Raw genomic sequence first — 17684 nt, 5'->3', positions numbered from 1 at the left:
TCACTTGGCCCTGTGGGCCAGGTGAGCTAATAAACCTAGTTTAAATAAAAAAATTGTAATGAATAAATACCTACATGTGACTAATCCTAATGTGCTATCTACAATGAAACCATTTTCATTGTCGAAGAGTGTAACATATTTAGGCGTTATCTGTAACAAAAACAAAAGTTGTAAATTAGTATCTGCTTTAAATAGGGAATATTTGATGTTGCAATCAATTCAGAAATTAATGTGATGCATGTTATATGTCAAATCCTAAATTGGAGACTAGAATATTTACAATTACTTAACTTATTACAGTAAATATTTGAATAAAAGAAATGTTCGACAAATTTGTAATAAAATTTTAAACTGTTGTTCAACGGGAAAACTGATTTTTGTTACCCAACACATATAAAAAGAGTTAAAAGTACAATTATAATGACCAAATACCTACATGATACAAATCTTCGTGTGCTGTATACCATGAAAGCATCTTCATTGTCTAGGAGGGTAACATATCTAGTCTGTATCTGTAACAAAAACTATCAATCAGTATCAGCTTTAAATAGAGAATATTGGTTGTTGCAATTAATTCAAAATTAATATGATGCATTTTTGATGAAAAATCCTAATTTGAAGACAAGTATATAAACAATTTCTATACATTATCATTAAAATAATCTTCATAAGAGTATACATTTTAATTGAAGAAATTTTAAATCAATTTGTAATCAAATCTAATTTAAGCTTCCAGGGAAAACTTATTTTTGTTACCTGCAAACCATATAAACATAGTTTAAAGTACAATTAAAAATACCAAATACCTACATGCTACGTATCCAGATGTGTGATCAATCTACCATGAAACCATCTTCATTGTCTAGGAGTGTAACATATTTAGGATGTATCTACAACAAAACAAAATCATCAATTAGTATCAGCTTCAAATAGAGACTATTGGCTGTTGCAACAATTATAAAATAAATGTCACTCATATTTTATGTCAAATCCTAAATTGGACACAAGAATATTTAAAATTACTACGCATTCATGTTAAAATTTACTTCACTAGATTATAAATTTGAACAAAAGAAATATGTACACTAATTTCAAATAATATTTTATTTAAGCTTTTGTTCCAGAGAAAACTGATATTTATTACCCAACACATATAAACATAGTCTAAAGTACAATTGTAATGACTACCTACATGTTAAACATCCTAATGTGCATCTACCATGAAACCATATTCATTGGGTAGGAGTGGAACATATCTGGGCTGTATCTGTTACAAAAGAAAAAATTTAAATTAGCATCAGCTTTAGAGAATATTTAATGGCTGTTAAAAAAATTAAAAAATTAATGTGATTCATGTTTTATGTCAAATCTTAAATTACGGACAATTAATTTACAATTACTCTTTCATTCTTATTAAAATATACCACATTTGAAATTCGAATAATAGATATTTTAGACCAATCTGTAATAAAATTTTAAGCTATTGTTTCAGTGAAAACAGATTTTTATTGACTTCCAAATATTAACATAGTTTTAAGTACAATTGTAATGACCAAATACTTACATGTTGAGTCTTCCTATCTGCCATGAATCCATCTTCTCTGTCTAGGAGTGCAACATATTTAGATGTATCTTTAACAAAAACTATAAATTAATATCAGCTTTAAATACAGACTATTTGCTGTTCCAATTTTTTCAGAATTTAATCTTTGCATGTTGGACAAGAATATTTATAATTACTATACATTCCATTAAGAATATATTTCATTAGAGTATAAATTTGAAGAAATTTTTTTGAGACCAATTTGTAATAAAGTTTCAAATTGGTTGATAATGAAATAGAGCCAGACAAAAAAACTAAATACATTTTACCATAAACACAAGTTATCATACTATGTAATCAGCTCTGCTGGGGGATCTGCTTTTACGAGATTAGCGCCCATTAAATTCATCAATGTTATATCAAAATCTAAAGTTTGCTCTCTGCAGAGGTCTGCTTTTACGAGACCCATTTTAACATAAAGCATCTTTTTGTCAAACTGTTCAGGAAAAAACGGATTTTTATTACCTAACAAACATAAACATAGTTTTAAGAACAATTGTAATGACCAAATACCTACATGTGCAACATCCTAATGTGTGAAAGCATCTTTCATGGTATAGGAGTGTTACATATTAAGGCTGTATAATCTGTAACAGAAACAAAAATTATTAATTAGTTTACGCTTTAAATCCAGACTCTTTGCTGTTGCAATCAATTCAGAAAATAATGTGATGCATGTTTTATGTTAAATCCCAAAATAGAGAAAAGTATATAATTACAATTACTATACGTTCTTATTAAAATATTCAGCATTAAGAGTATAAATTTGAATGAAAGAAATTTTAGACCAATTTGTTATAAAGCTTCAATCTGTTGTTTCAGGAAAAAACAGATTTTTATTACCTAACAAATATAAATATAGTTTGAAGGAAAATTGTAATGACCAAATACGTACATGTGACTTATCCTAATGTGCATCTGCAATGGAAGCATCTTTCATGGTATAGGAGTCTTACATATTTAGGCTGTATCTGTAATGAAAACAAAAAAAATAAACATTAATTTCAGCTTTTAATCCAGACTATTTGCTGTTGCAATCAATTCAGAAATTAATGTGATGCATGTTGTAATGTCAAATCCTTAATTGGAGACAAGAATTTTTACAATCACTATACATTCTTATTAAAATATATCTCATTACAGTGAATATTTCAATAAATGTAATGTAGGACCAATTTGTAATAAAATTTCAAGCTGTTGTTCCAGGAAAAACTGATTTTTATTACCTAACAAATATAAACATAGTTTTAAGAACAATTGTTATGAATAAAAACCTACATGTGACTAATCCTAATGTGCTATCTGCAATGGAAGCATCTTTCATGGTATAGGAGTCTTACATATTTAGGCAGAATCTGTAACAAAAACAAATATTTTAAATTAGTTTCAGCTTCAAATTCAAAGCTATTTGCTGTTGCAATCAATTCAGAAATTAATGTGATGCATGTTTTATGTCAAATCCTAAATTGGAGACGTATATTTACAATAACTATACATTCTTATTAAAATATACTTCATTAGGATATAAATAGGAATAAAAGAAATTTTAGACCAATTTGTTATAAAGCTTCAATCTGTTGTTTCAGTGAAAACTGATTTTAATGCCCAACAAATACTAGAGGCTCTAAGGAGCCTGTGTCGCTCACCTGATATTTTTATTTACAATTGATGCATGAAATAATGCAACCGTTATACATTTGCTTTAGTTTCAGAGATACAAGTCAAAAACTGCATTTCCCCCAAAGTTCTATTTTTAGCCATGTCTGACATGTTGGTTGGCAGGCAGGGTCATCGGACACATTTATTAAACTAGATACCCTAGTGATGATTGTGGCCAAGTTTGGTTAAATTTGTCTCAGTTGTTTCAGGAGAGAAGATTTTTGTAAAAGATTACAAAAATTTACTAATAATTGTTAAATTTGACTTTAAAGGGCAATAACTCCTTATGGGGTCAATTGACCATATTGGTCATGTTGACTTCTTTGTAGATCTGACTTTGCTGAACATAATGGCTGTTTACAGTTTATCTCCATCTATAATAATATTCAAGATAACAAAAAACTGCCAAATTTCCTTAAAATTACTAATTCAGGGGCAGCAACCCAACAAAGGGTTGTCTGATTCATCTGAAAATTTCAGGGCAGATAGATCTTAACCTGATGAACATTTTTACCCAGTCAGATTTGCTCTAAATGCTTTAGTTTCAGAGATATAAGCCAAAAACTGCATTTTACCCCTATGTTCTGTTTTTAGCCATGTCGGCCATCTTGGTTGGCAGGCGGGGTCATCGGACACATTTTTAAAACGAGATACCCTAGTGATGATTGTGGCCAAGTTTTGTTAAATTTGGCCCAGTAGTTTCAGAGGAGATTTTTGTAAAAGTTAACGGACGATGACAGACGCCAAGTGATGAGAAAAGCTCACTTGGCCCTGTGGGCCAGGTGAGCTAATAAACCTAGTTGAAATAAAAAAATTGTAATGAATAAATACCTACATGTGACTAATCCTAATGTGCTATCTACAATGAAACCATTTTCATTGTCGAAGAGTGTAACATATTTAGGCGTTATCTGTAACAAAAACAAAAATTGTAAATTAGTATCAGCTTTAAATAGGGAATATTTGATGTTGCAATCAATTCAGAAATTAATGTGATGCATGTTTTATGTCAAATCCTAAATTGGAGACTAGAATATTTACAATTACTTAACTTATTACAGTAAATATTTGAATAAAAGAAATGTTCGACAAATTTGTAATAAAATTTTAAACTGTTGTTCAACGGGAAAACTGATTTTTGTTACCCAACACATATAAAAAGAGTTAAAAGTACAATTATAATGACCAAATACCTACATGATACAAATCTTCGTGTGCTGTATACCATGAAAGCATCTTCATTGTCTAGGAGGGTAACATATCTAGTCTGTATCTGTAACAAAAACAAAAACTCTAAATCAGTATCAGCTTTAAATAGAGAATATTGGTTGTTGCAATTAATTCAAAATTAATATGATGCATTTTTAATGAAAAATCCTAATTTGAAGACAAGTATATAAACAATTTCTATACATTATCATTAAAATAATCTTCATAAGAGTATACATTTTAATTGAAGAAATTTTAAATCAATTTGTAATCAAATCTAATTTAAGCTTCCAGGGAAAACTTATTTTTGTTACCTGCAAACCATATAAACATAGTTTAAAGTACAATTAAAAATACCAAATACCTACATGCTACGTATCCAGATGTGTGATCAATCTACCATGAAACCATCTTCATTGTCTAGGAGTGTAACATATTTAGGCTGTATCTATAACAAAACCAAATCATCAATTAGTATCAGCTTCAAATAGAGACTATTGGCTGTTGCAACAATTATAAAATAAATGTCACTCATATTTTATGTCAAATCCTAAATTGGACACAAGAATATTTAAAATTACTACGCATTCATGTTAAAATTTACTTCACTAGATTATAAATTTGAACAAAAGAAATATGTACACTAATTTGAAATAATATTTTATTTAAGCTTTTGTTCCAGAGAAAACTGATATTTATTACCCAACACATATAAACATAGTCTAAAGTACAATTGTAATGACTACCTACATGTTAAACATCCTAATGTGCATCTACCATGAAACCATATTCATTGGGTAGGAGTGGAACATATCTGGGCTGTATCTGTTACAAAAGAAAAAATTTAAATTAGCATCAGCTTTAGAGAATATTTAATGGCTATTAAAAAAATTAAAAAATTAATGTGATTCATGTTTTATGTCAAATCTTAAATTACGGACAATTAATTTACAATTACTCTTTCATTCTTATTAAAATATACCACATTTGAAATTCGAATAAAAGATATTTTAGACCAATCTGTAATAAAATTTTAAGCTATTGTTTCAGTGAAAACAGATTTTTATTGACTTCCAAATATTAACATAGTTTTAAGTACAATTGTAATGACCAAATACTTACATGTTGACTCTTCCTATCTGCCATGAATCCATCTTCTCTGTCTAGGAGTGCAACATATTTAGATGTATCTTTAACAAAAACTATAAATTAATATCAGCTTTAAATACAGACTATTTGCTGTTCCAATTTTTTCAGAATTTAATCTTTGCATGTTGGACAAGAATATTTATAATTACTATACATTCCATTAAGAATATATTTCATTAGAGTATAAATTTGAAGAAATTTTTTTGAGACCAATTTGAAATAAGTTTCAAATTGGTTGATAATGAAATAGAGCCAGACAAAAAAACTAAATACATTTTACCATAAACACAAGTTATCATACTATGTAATCAGCTCTGCTGGGGGATCTGCTTTTACGAGATTAGCGCCCATTAAATTCATCAATGTTATATCAAAATCTAAAGTTTGCTCTCTGCAGAGGTCTGCTTTTACGAGACCCATTTTAACATAAAGCATCTTTTTGTCAAACTGTTCAGGAAAAAACGGATTTTTATTACCTAACAAACATAAACATAGTTTTAAGAACAATTGTAATGACCAAATACCTACATGTGCAACATCCTAATGTGTGAAAGCATCTTTCATGGTATAGGAGTGTTACATATTAAGGCTGTATAATCTGTAACAAAAACAAAAATTATTAATTAGTTTACGCTTTAAATCCAGACTCTTTGCTGTTGCAGTCAAGTCAGAAAATAATGTGATGCATGTTTTATGTTAAATCCCAAAAGAGAGAAAAGTATATAATTACAATTACTATACGTTCTTATTAAAATATTCAGCATTAAGAGTATAAATTTGAATGAAAGAAATTTTAGACCAATTTGTTATAAAGCTTCAATCTGTTGTTTCAGGAAAAAACAGATTTTTATTACCTAACAAATATAAATATAGTTTGAAGGAAAATTGTAATGACCAAATACGTACATGTGACTTATCCTAATGTGCATCTGCAATGGAAGCATCTTTCATGGTATAGGAGTCTTACATATTCAGGCTGTATCTGTAATGAAAACAAAAAAAATAAACATTAATTTCAGCTTTTAATCCAGACTATTTGCTGTTGCAATCAATTCAGAAATTAATGTGATGCATGTTGTAATGTCAAATCCTTAATTGGAGACAAGAATTTTTACAATCACTATACATTCTTATTAAAATATATCTCATTACAGTGAATATTTCAATAAATGTAATGTAGGACCAATTTGTAATAAAATTTCAAGCTGTTGTTCCAGGAAAAACTGATTTTTATTACCTAACAAATATAAACATAGTTTTAAGAACAATTGTTATGAATAAAAACCTACATGTGACTAATCCTAATGTGCTATCTGCAATGGAAGCATCTTTCATGGTATAGGAGTCTTACATATTTAGGCAGAATCTGTAACAAAAACAAATATTTTAAATTAGTTTCAGCTTCAAAATCAAAGCTATTTGCTGTTGCAATCAATTCAGAAATTAATGTGATGCATGTTTTATGTCAAATCCTAAATTGGAGACGTATATTTACAATAACTATACATTCTTATTAAAATATACTTCATTAGGATATAAATAGGAATAAAAGAAATTTTAGACCAATTTGTTATAAAGCTTCAATCTGTTGTTTCAGTGAAAACTGATTTTAATGCCTAACAAATACTAGAGGCTCTAAGGAGCCTGTGTCGCTCACCTGATATTTTTATTTACAATTGATGCATGAAATAATGCAACCGTTATACATTTGCTTTAGTTTCAGAGATACAAGTCAAAAACTGCATTTCCCCCAAAGTTCTATTTTTAGCCATGTCTGACATGTTGGTTGGCAGGCAGGGTCATCGGACACATTTATTAAACTAGATACCCTAGTGATGATTGTGGCCAAGTTTGGTTAAATTTGTCTCAGTTGTTTCAGGAGAGAAGATTTTTGTAAAAGATTACAAAAATTTACTAATAATTGTTAAATTTGACTTTAAAGGGCAATAACTCCTTATGGGGTCAATTGACCATATTGGTCATGTTGACTTCTTTGTAGATCTGACTTTGCTGAACATAATGGCTGTTTACAGTTTATCTCCATCTATAATAATATTCAAGATAACAAAAAACTGCAAAATTTCCTTAAAATTACTAATTCAGGGGCAGCAACCCAACAAAGGGTTGTCTGATTCATCTGAAAATTTCAGGGCAGATAGATCTTAACCTGATGAACATTTTTACCTATGGTCAGATTTGCTCTAAATGCTTTAGTTTCAGAGATATAAGCCAAAAACTGCATTTTACCCCTATGTTCTATTTTTAGCCATGTCGGCTATCTTGGTTGGCAGGCGGGGTCATCGGACACATTTTTAAAACGAGATACCCTAGTGATGATTGTGGCCAAGTTTTGTTAAATTTGGCCCAGTAGTTTCAGAGGAGATTTTTGTAAAAGTTAACGGACGACGACGGACGCCAGTGATGAGAAAAGCTCACTTGGCCCTGTGGGCCAGGTGAGCTAATAAACCTAGTTTAAATAAAAAAATTGTAATGAATAAATACCTACATGTGACTAATCCTAATGTGCTATCTACAATGAAACCATTTTCATTGTCGAAGAGTGTAACATATTTAGGCGTTATCTGTAACAAAAACAAAAATTGTAAATTAGTATCAGCTTTAAATAGGGAATATTTGATGTTGCAATCAATTCAGAAATTAATGTGATGCATGTTTTATGTCAAATCCTAAATTGGAGACTAGAATATTTACAATTACTTAACTTATTACAGTAAATATTTGAATAAAAGAAATGTTCGACAAATTTGTAATAAAATTTTAAACTGTTGTTCAACGGGAAAACTGATTTTTGTTACCCAACACATATAAAAAGAGTTAAAAGTACAATTATAATGACCAAATACCTACATGATACAAATCTTCGTGTGCTGTATACCATGAAAGCATCTTCATTGTCTAGGAGGGTAACATATCTAGTCTGTATCTGTAACAAAAACAAAAACTCTAAATCAGTATCAGCTTTAAATAGAGAATATTGGTTGTTGCAATTAATTCAAAATTAATATGATGCATTTTTGATGAAAAATCCTAATTTGAAGACAAGTACATAAACAATTTCTATACATTATCATTAAAATAATCTTCATAAGAGTATACATTTTAATTGAAGAAATTTTAAATCAATTTGTAATCAAATCTAATTTAAGCTTCCAGGGAAAACTTATTTTTGTTACCTGCAAACCATATAAACATAGTTTAAAGTACAATTAAAAATACCAAATACCTACATGCTACGTATCCAGATGTGTGATCAATCTACCATGAAACCATCTTCATTGTCTAGGAGTGTAACATATTTAGGCTGTATCTATAACAAAACCAAATCATCAATTAGTATCAGCTTCAAATAGAGACTATTGGCTGTTGCAACAATTATAAAATAAATGTCACTCATATTTTATGTCAAATCCTAAATTGGACACAAGAATATTTAAAATTACTACGCATTCATGTTAAAATTTACTTCACTAGATTATAAATTTGAACAAAAGAAATATGTACACTAATTTGAAATAATATTTTATTTAAGCTTTTGTTCCAGAGAAAACTGATATTTATTACCCAACACATATAAACATAGTCTAAAGTACAATTGTAATGACTACCTACATGTTAAACATCCTAATGTGCATCTACCATGAAACCATATTCATTGGGTAGGAGTGGAACATATCTGGGCTGTATCTGTTACAAAAGAAAAAATTTAAATTAGCATCAGCTTTAGAGAATATTTAATGGCTGTTAAAAAAATTAAAAAATTAATGTGATTCATGTTTTATGTCAAATCTTAAATTACGGACAATTAATTTACAATTACTCTTTCATTCTTATTAAAATATACCACATTTGAAATTCGAATAAAAGATATTTTAGACCAATCTGTAATAAAATTTTAAGCTATTGTTTCAGTGAAAACAGATTTTTATTGACTTCCAAATATTAACATAGTTTTAAGTACAATTGTAATGACCAAATACTTACATGTTGACTCTTCCTATCTGCCATGAATCCATCTTCTCTGTCTAGGAGTGCAACATATTTAGATGTATCTTTAACAAAAACTATAAATTAATATCAGCTTTAAATACAGACTATTTGCTGTTCCAATTTTTTCAGAATTTAATCTTTGCATGTTGGACAAGAATATTTATAATTACTATACATTCCATTAAGAATATATTTCATTAGAGTATAAATTTGAAGAAATTTTTTTGAGACCAATTTGAAATAAGTTTCAAATTGGTTGATAATGAAATAGAGCCAGACAAAAAAACTAAATACATTTTACCATAAACACAAGTTATCATACTATGTAATCAGCTCTGCTGGGGGATCTGCTTTTACGAGATTAGCGCCCATTAAATTCATCAATGTTATATCAAAATCTAAAGTTTGCTCTCTGCAGAGGTCTGCTTTTACGAGACCCATTTTAACATAAAGCATCTTTTTGTCAAACTGTTCAGGAAAAAACGGATTTTTATTACCTAACAAACATAAACATAGTTTTAAGAACAATTGTAATGACCAAATACCTACATGTGCAACATCCTAATGTGTGAAAGCATCTTTCATGGTATAGGAGTGTTACATATTAAGGCTGTATAATCTGTAACAAAAACAAAAATTATTAATTAGTTTACGCTTTAAATCCAGACTCTTTGCTGTTGCAGTCAAGTCAGAAAATAATGTGATGCATGTTTTATGTTAAATCCCAAAAGAGAGAAAAGTATATAATTACAATTACTATACGTTCTTATTAAAATATTCAGCATTAAGAGTATAAATTTGAATGAAAGAAATTTTAGACCAATTTGTTATAAAGCTTCAATCTGTTGTTTCAGGAAAAAACAGATTTTTATTACCTAACAAATATAAATATAGTTTGAAGGAAAATTGTAATGACCAAATACGTACATGTGACTTATCCTAATGTGCATCTGCAATGGAAGCATCTTTCATGGTATAGGAGTCTTACATATTCAGGCTGTATCTGTAATGAAAACAAAAAAAATAAACATTAATTTCAGCTTTTAATCCAGACTATTTGCTGTTGCAATCAATTCAGAAATTAATGTGATGCATGTTGTAATGTCAAATCCTTAATTGGAGACAAGAATTTTTACAATCACTATACATTCTTATTAAAATATATCTCATTACAGTGAATATTTCAATAAATGTAATGTAGGACCAATTTGTAATAAAATTTCAAGCTGTTGTTCCAGGAAAAACTGATTTTTATTACCTAACAAATATAAACATAGTTTTAAGAACAATTGTTATGAATAAAAACCTACATGTGACTAATCCTAATGTGCTATCTGCAATGGAAGCATCTTTCATGGTATAGGAGTCTTACATATTTAGGCAGAATCTGTAACAAAAACAAATATTTTAAATTAGTTTCAGCTTCAAAATCAAAGCTATTTGCTGTTGCAATCAATTCAGAAATTAATGTGATGCATGTTTTATGTCAAATCCTAAATTGGAGACGTATATTTACAATAACTATACATTCTTATTAAAATATACTTCATTAGGATATAAATAGGAATAAAAGAAATTTTAGACCAATTTGTTATAAAGCTTCAATCTGTTGTTTCAGTGAAAACTGATTTTAATGCCTAACAAATACTAGAGGCTCTAAGGAGCCTGTGTCGCTCACCTGATATTTTTATTTACAATTGATGCATGAAATAATGCAACCGTTATACATTTGCTTTAGTTTCAGAGATACAAGTCAAAAACTGCATTTCCCCCAAAGTTCTATTTTTAGCCATGTCTGACATGTTGGTTGGCAGGCAGGGTCATCGGACACATTTATTAAACTAGATACCCTAGTGATGATTGTGGCCAAGTTTGGTTAAATTTGTCTCAGTTGTTTCAGGAGAGAAGATTTTTGTAAAAGATTACAAAAATTTACTAATAATTGTTAAATTTGACTTTAAAGGGCAATAACTCCTTATGGGGTCAATTGACCATATTGGTCATGTTGACTTCTTTGTAGATCTGACTTTGCTGAACATAATGGCTGTTTACAGTTTATCTCCATCTATAATAATATTCAAGATAACAAAAAACTGCAAAATTTCCTTAAAATTACTAATTCAGGGGCAGCAACCCAACAAAGGGTTGTCTGATTCATCTGAAAATTTCAGGGCAGATAGATCTTAACCTGATGAACATTTTTACCTATGGTCAGATTTGCTCTAAATGCTTTAGTTTCAGAGATATAAGCCAAAAACTGCATTTTACCCCTATGTTCTATTTTTAGCCATGTCGGCTATCTTGGTTGGCAGGCGGGGTCATCGGACACATTTTTAAAACGAGATACCCTAGTGATGATTGTGGCCAAGTTTTGTTAAATTTGGCCCAGTAGTTTCAGAGGAGATTTTTGTAAAAGTTAACGGACGACGACGGACGCCAGTGATGAGAAAAGCTCACTTGGCCCTGTGGGCCAGGTGAGCTAATAAACCTAGTTTAAATAAAAAAATTGTAATGAATAAATACCTACATGTGACTAATCCTAATGTGCTATCTACAATGAAACCATTTTCATTGTCGAAGAGTGTAACATATTTAGGCGTTATCTGTAACAAAAACAAAAATTGTAAATTAGTATCAGCTTTAAATAGGGAATATTTGATGTTGCAATCAATTCAGAAATTAATGTGATGCATGTTTTATGTCAAATCCTAAATTGGAGACTAGAATATTTACAATTACTTAACTTATTACAGTAAATATTTGAATAAAAGAAATGTTCGACAAATTTGTAATAAAATTTTAAACTGTTGTTCAACGGGAAAACTGATTTTTGTTACCTAACACATATAAAAAGAGTTAAAAGTACAATTATAATGACCAAATACCTACATGATACAAATCTTCGTGTGCTGTATACCATGAAAGCATCTTCATTGTCTAGGAGGGTAACATATCTAGTCTGTATCTGTAACAAAAACAAAAACTCTAAATCAGTATCAGCTTTAAATAGAGAATATTGGTTGTTGCAATTAATTCAAAATTAATATGATGCATTTTTGATGAAAAATCCTAATTTGAAGACAAGTATATAAACAATTTCTATACATTATCATTAAAATAATCTTCATAAGAGTATACATTTTAATTGAAGAAATTTTAAATCAATTTGTAATCAAATCTAATTTAAGCTTCCAGGGAAAACTTATTTTTGTTACCTGCAAACCATATAAACATAGTTTAAAGTACAATTAAAAATACCAAATACCTACATGCTACGTATCCAGATGTGTGATCAATCTACCATGAAACCATCTTCATTGTCTAGGAGTGTAACATATTTAGGCTGTATCTATAACAAAACCAAATCATCAATTAGTATCAGCTTCAAATAGAGACTATTGGCTGTTGCAACAATTATAAAATAAATGTCACTCATATTTTATGTCAAATCCTAAATTGGACACAAGAATATTTAAAATTACTACGCATTCATGTTAAAATTTACTTCACTAGATTATAAATTTGAACAAAAGAAATATGTACACTAATTTGAAATAATATTTTATTTAAGCTTTTGTTCCAGAGAAAACTGATATTTATTACCCAACACATATAAACATAGTCTAAAGTACAATTGTAATGACTACCTACATGTTAAACATCCTAATGTGCATCTACCATGAAACCATATTCATTGGGTAGGAGTGGAACATATCTGGGCTGTATCTGTTACAAAAGAAAAAATTTAAATTAGCATCAGCTTTAGAGAATATTTAATGGCTGTTAAAAAAATTAAAAAATTAATGTGATTCATGTTTTATGTCAAATCTTAAATTACGGACAATTAATTTACAATTACTCTTTCATTCTTATTAAAATATACCACATTTGAAATTCGAATAAAAGATATTTTAGACCAATCTGTAATAAAATTTTAAGCTATTGTTTCAGTGAAAACAGATTTTTATTGACTTCCAAATATTAACATAGTTTTAAGTACAATTGTAATGACCAAATACTTACATGTTGACTCTTCCTATCTGCCATGAATCCATCTTCTCTGTCTAGGAGTGCAACATATTTAGATGTATCTTTAACAAAAACTATAAATTAATATCAGCTTTAAATACAGACTATTTGCTGTTCCAATTTTTTCAGAATTTAATCTTTGCATGTTGGACAAGAATATTTATAATTACTATACATTCCATTAAGAATATATTTCATTAGAGTATAAATTTGAAGAAATTTTTTTGAGACCAATTTGAAATAAAGTTTCAAATTGGTTGATAATGAAATAGAGCCAGACAAAAAAACTAAATACATTTTACCATAAACACAAGTTATCATACTATGTAATCAGCTCTGCTGGGGGATCTGCTTTTACGAGATTAGCGCCCATTAAATTCATCAATGTTATATCAAAATCTAAAGTTTGCTCTCTGCAGAGGTCTGCTTTTACGAGACCCATTTTAACATAAAGCATCTTTTTGTCAAACTGTTCAGGAAAAAACGGATTTTTATTACCTAACAAACATAAACATAGTTTTAAGAACAATTGTAATGACCAAATACCTACATGTGCAACATCCTAATGTGTGAAAGCATCTTTCATGGTATAGGAGTGTTACATATTAAGGCTGTATAATCTGTAACAAAAACAAAAATTATTAATTAGTTTACGCTTTAAATCCAGACTCTTTGCTGTTGCAGTCAAGTCAGAAAATAATGTGATGCATGTTTTATGTTAAATCCCAAAAGAGAGAAAAGTATATAATTACAATTACTATACGTTCTTATTAAAATATTCAGCATTAAGAGTATAAATTTGAATGAAAGAAATTTTAGACCAATTTGTTATAAAGCTTCAATCTGTTGTTTCAGGAAAAAACAGATTTTTATTACCTAACAAATATAAATATAGTTTGAAGGAAAATTGTAATGACCAAATACGTACATGTGACTTATCCTAATGTGCATCTGCAATGGAAGCATCTTTCATGGTATAGGAGTCTTACATATTCAGGCTGTATCTGTAATGAAAACAAAAAAAATAAACATTAATTTCAGCTTTTAATCCAGACTATTTGCTGTTGCAATCAATTCAGAAATTAATGTGATGCATGTTGTAATGTCAAATCCTTAATTGGAGACAAGAATTTTTACAATCACTATACATTCTTATTAAAATATATCTCATTACAGTGAATATTTCAATAAATGTAATGTAGGACCAATTTGTAATAAAATTTCAAGCTGTTGTTCCAGGAAAAACTGATTTTTATTACCTAACAAATATAAACATAGTTTTAAGAACAATTGTTATGAATAAAAACCTACATGTGACTAATCCTAATGTGCTATCTGCAATGGAAGCATCTTTCATGGTATAGGAGTCTTACATATTTAGGCAGAATCTGTAACAAAAACAAATATTTTAAATTAGTTTCAGCTTCAAAATCAAAGCTATTTGCTGTTGCAATCAATTCAGAAATTAATGTGATGCATGTTTTATGTCAAATCCTAAATTGGAGACGTATATTTACAATAACTATACATTCTTATTAAAATATACTTCATTAGGATATAAATAGGAATAAAAGAAATTTTAGACCAATTTGTTATAAAGCTTCAATCTGTTGTTTCAGTGAAAACTGATTTTAATGCCTAACAAATACTAGAGGCTCTAAGGAGCCTGTGTCGCTCACCTGATATTTTTATTTACAATTGATGCATGAAATAATGCAACCGTTATACATTTGCTTTAGTTTCAGAGATACAAGTCAAAAACTGCATTTCCCCCAAAGTTCTATTTTTAGCCATGTCTGACATGTTGGTTGGCAGGCAGGGTCATCGGACACATTTATTAAACTAGATACCCTAGTGATGATTGTGGCCAAGTTTGGTTAAATTTGTCTCAGTTGTTTCAGGAGAGAAGATTTTTGTAAAAGATTACAAAAATTTACTAATAATTGTTAAATTTGACTTTAAAGGGCAATAACTCCTTATGGGGTCAATTGACCATATTGGTCATGTTGACTTCTTTGTAGATCTGACTTTGCTGAACATAATGGCTGTTTACAGTTTATCTCCATCTATAATAATATTCAAGATAACAAAAAACTGCAAAATTTCCTTAAAATTACTAATTCAGGGGCAGCAACACAACAAAGGGTTGTCTGATTCATCTGAAAATTTCAGGGCAGATAGATCTTAACCTGATGAACATTTTTACCTATGGTCAGATTTGCTCTAAATGCTTTAGTTTCAGAGATATAAGCCAAAAACTGCATTTTACCCCTATGTTCTATTTTTAGCCATGTCGGCTATCTTGGTTGGCAGGCGGGGTCATCGGACACATTTTTAAAACGAGATACCCTAGTGATGATTGTGGCCAAGTTTTGTTAAATTTGGCCCAGTAGTTTCAGAGGAGATTTTTGTAAAAGTTAACGGACGACGACGGACGCCAGTGATGAGAAAAGCTCACTTGGCCCTGTGGGCCAGGTGAGCTAATAAACCTAGTTTAAATAAAAAAATTGTAATGAATAAATACCTACATGTGACTAATCCTAATGTGCTATCTACAATGAAACCATTTTCATTGTCGAAGAGTGTAACATATTTAGGCGTTATCTGTAACAAAAACAAAAATTGTAAATTAGTATCAGCTTTAAATAGGGAATATTTGATGTTGCAATCAATTCAGAAATTAATGTGATGCATGTTTTATGTCAAATCCTAAATTGGAGACTAGAATATTTACAATTACTTAACTTATTACAGTAAATATTTGAATAAAAGAAATGTTCGACAAATTTGTAATAAAATTTTAAACTGTTGTTCAACGGGAAAACTGATTTTTGTTACCTAACACATATAAAAAGAGTTAAAAGTACAATTATAATGACCAAATACCTACATGATACAAATCTTCGTGTGCTGTATACCATGAAAGCATCTTCATTGTCTAGGAGGGTAACATATCTAGTCTGTATCTGTAACAAAAACAAAAACTCTAAATCAGTATCAGCTTTAAATAGAGAATATTGGTTGTTGCAATTAATTCAAAATTAATATGATGCATTTTTGATGAAAAATCCTAATTTGAAGACAAGTATATAAACAATTTCTATACATTATCATTAAAATAATCTTCATAAGAGTATACATTTTAATTGAAGAAATTTTAAATCAATTTGTAATCAAATCTAATTTAAGCTTCCAGGGAAAACTTATTTTTGTTACCTGCAAACCATATAAACATAGTTTAAAGTACAATTAAAAATACCAAATACCTACATGCTACGTATCCAGATGTGTGATCAATCTACCATGAAACCATCTTCATTGTCTAGGAGTGTAACATATTTAGGCTGTATCTATAACAAAACCAAATCATCAATTAGTATCAGCTTCAAATAGAGACTATTGGCTGTTGCAACAATTATAAAATAAATGTCACTCATATTTTATGTCAAATCCTAAATTGGACACAAGAATATTTAAAATTACTACGCATTCATGTTAAAATTTACTTCACTAGATTATAAATTTGAACAAAAGAAATATGTACACTAATTTGAAATAATATTTTATTTAAGCTTTTGTTCCAGAGAAAACTGATATTTATTACCCAACACATATAAACATAGTCTAAAGTACAATTGTAATGACTACCTACATGTTAAACATCCTAATGTGCATCTACCATGAAACCATATTCATTGGGTAGGAGTGGAACATATCTGGGCTGTATCTGTTACAAAAGAAAAAATTTAAATTAGCATCAGCTTTAGAGAATATTTAATGGCTATTAAAAAAATTAAAAAATTAATGTGATTCATGTTTTATGTCAAATCTTAAATTACGGACAATTAATTTACAATTACTCTTTCATTCTTATTAAAATATACCACATTTGAAATTCGAATAAAAGATATTTTAGACCAATCTGTAATAAAATTTTAAGCTATTGTTTCAGTGAAAACAGATTTTTATTGACTTCCAAATATTAACATAGTTTTAAGTACAATTGTAATGACCAAATACTTACATG

At 29.0% G+C, this 17684-nt stretch overlaps 1 long non-coding RNA gene across 13 annotated transcripts in view; it reads right to left on the bottom strand.

Annotated features, from left to right (window-relative positions):
- The window catches only part of LOC127735357 (uncharacterized), a 62994-nt gene that overhangs the window by 42784 nt on the left and 2526 nt on the right, over window positions 1-17684 (bottom strand). Inside the window, exons 1-4 of one of the 13 annotated variants that reach the window (XR_007998336.1) lie at window positions 14969-15055; window positions 2499-2574; window positions 2121-2190; window positions 1565-1632 (exon numbers count right to left, since the gene is read on the bottom strand). This is a non-coding gene — a long non-coding RNA (uncharacterized LOC127735357). Of the gene's footprint in view, window positions 1-74; window positions 148-1564; window positions 1633-2120; window positions 2191-2498; window positions 2575-2881; window positions 2969-4097; window positions 4174-4459; window positions 4536-4839; window positions 4920-5221; window positions 5302-6909; window positions 6997-10938; window positions 11026-14968; window positions 15056-17684 lie in introns of those variants that run through there. The other 12 variants (XR_007998334.1, XR_007998332.1, XR_007998326.1 and 9 more) reach the window with 12 other exon arrangements.

Source organism: Mytilus californianus, unplaced genomic scaffold, assembly GCF_021869535.1.
Source record: "Mytilus californianus isolate M0D057914Y unplaced genomic scaffold, xbMytCali1.0.p SCAF_3, whole genome shotgun sequence".
Classification (NCBI taxonomy): Eukaryota; Metazoa; Mollusca; class Bivalvia; order Mytilida; family Mytilidae; genus Mytilus; species Mytilus californianus.
The sequence above is the reverse complement of the archived record's forward strand: the minus strand, read 5'-3'. Positions and strand labels throughout refer to the sequence as shown.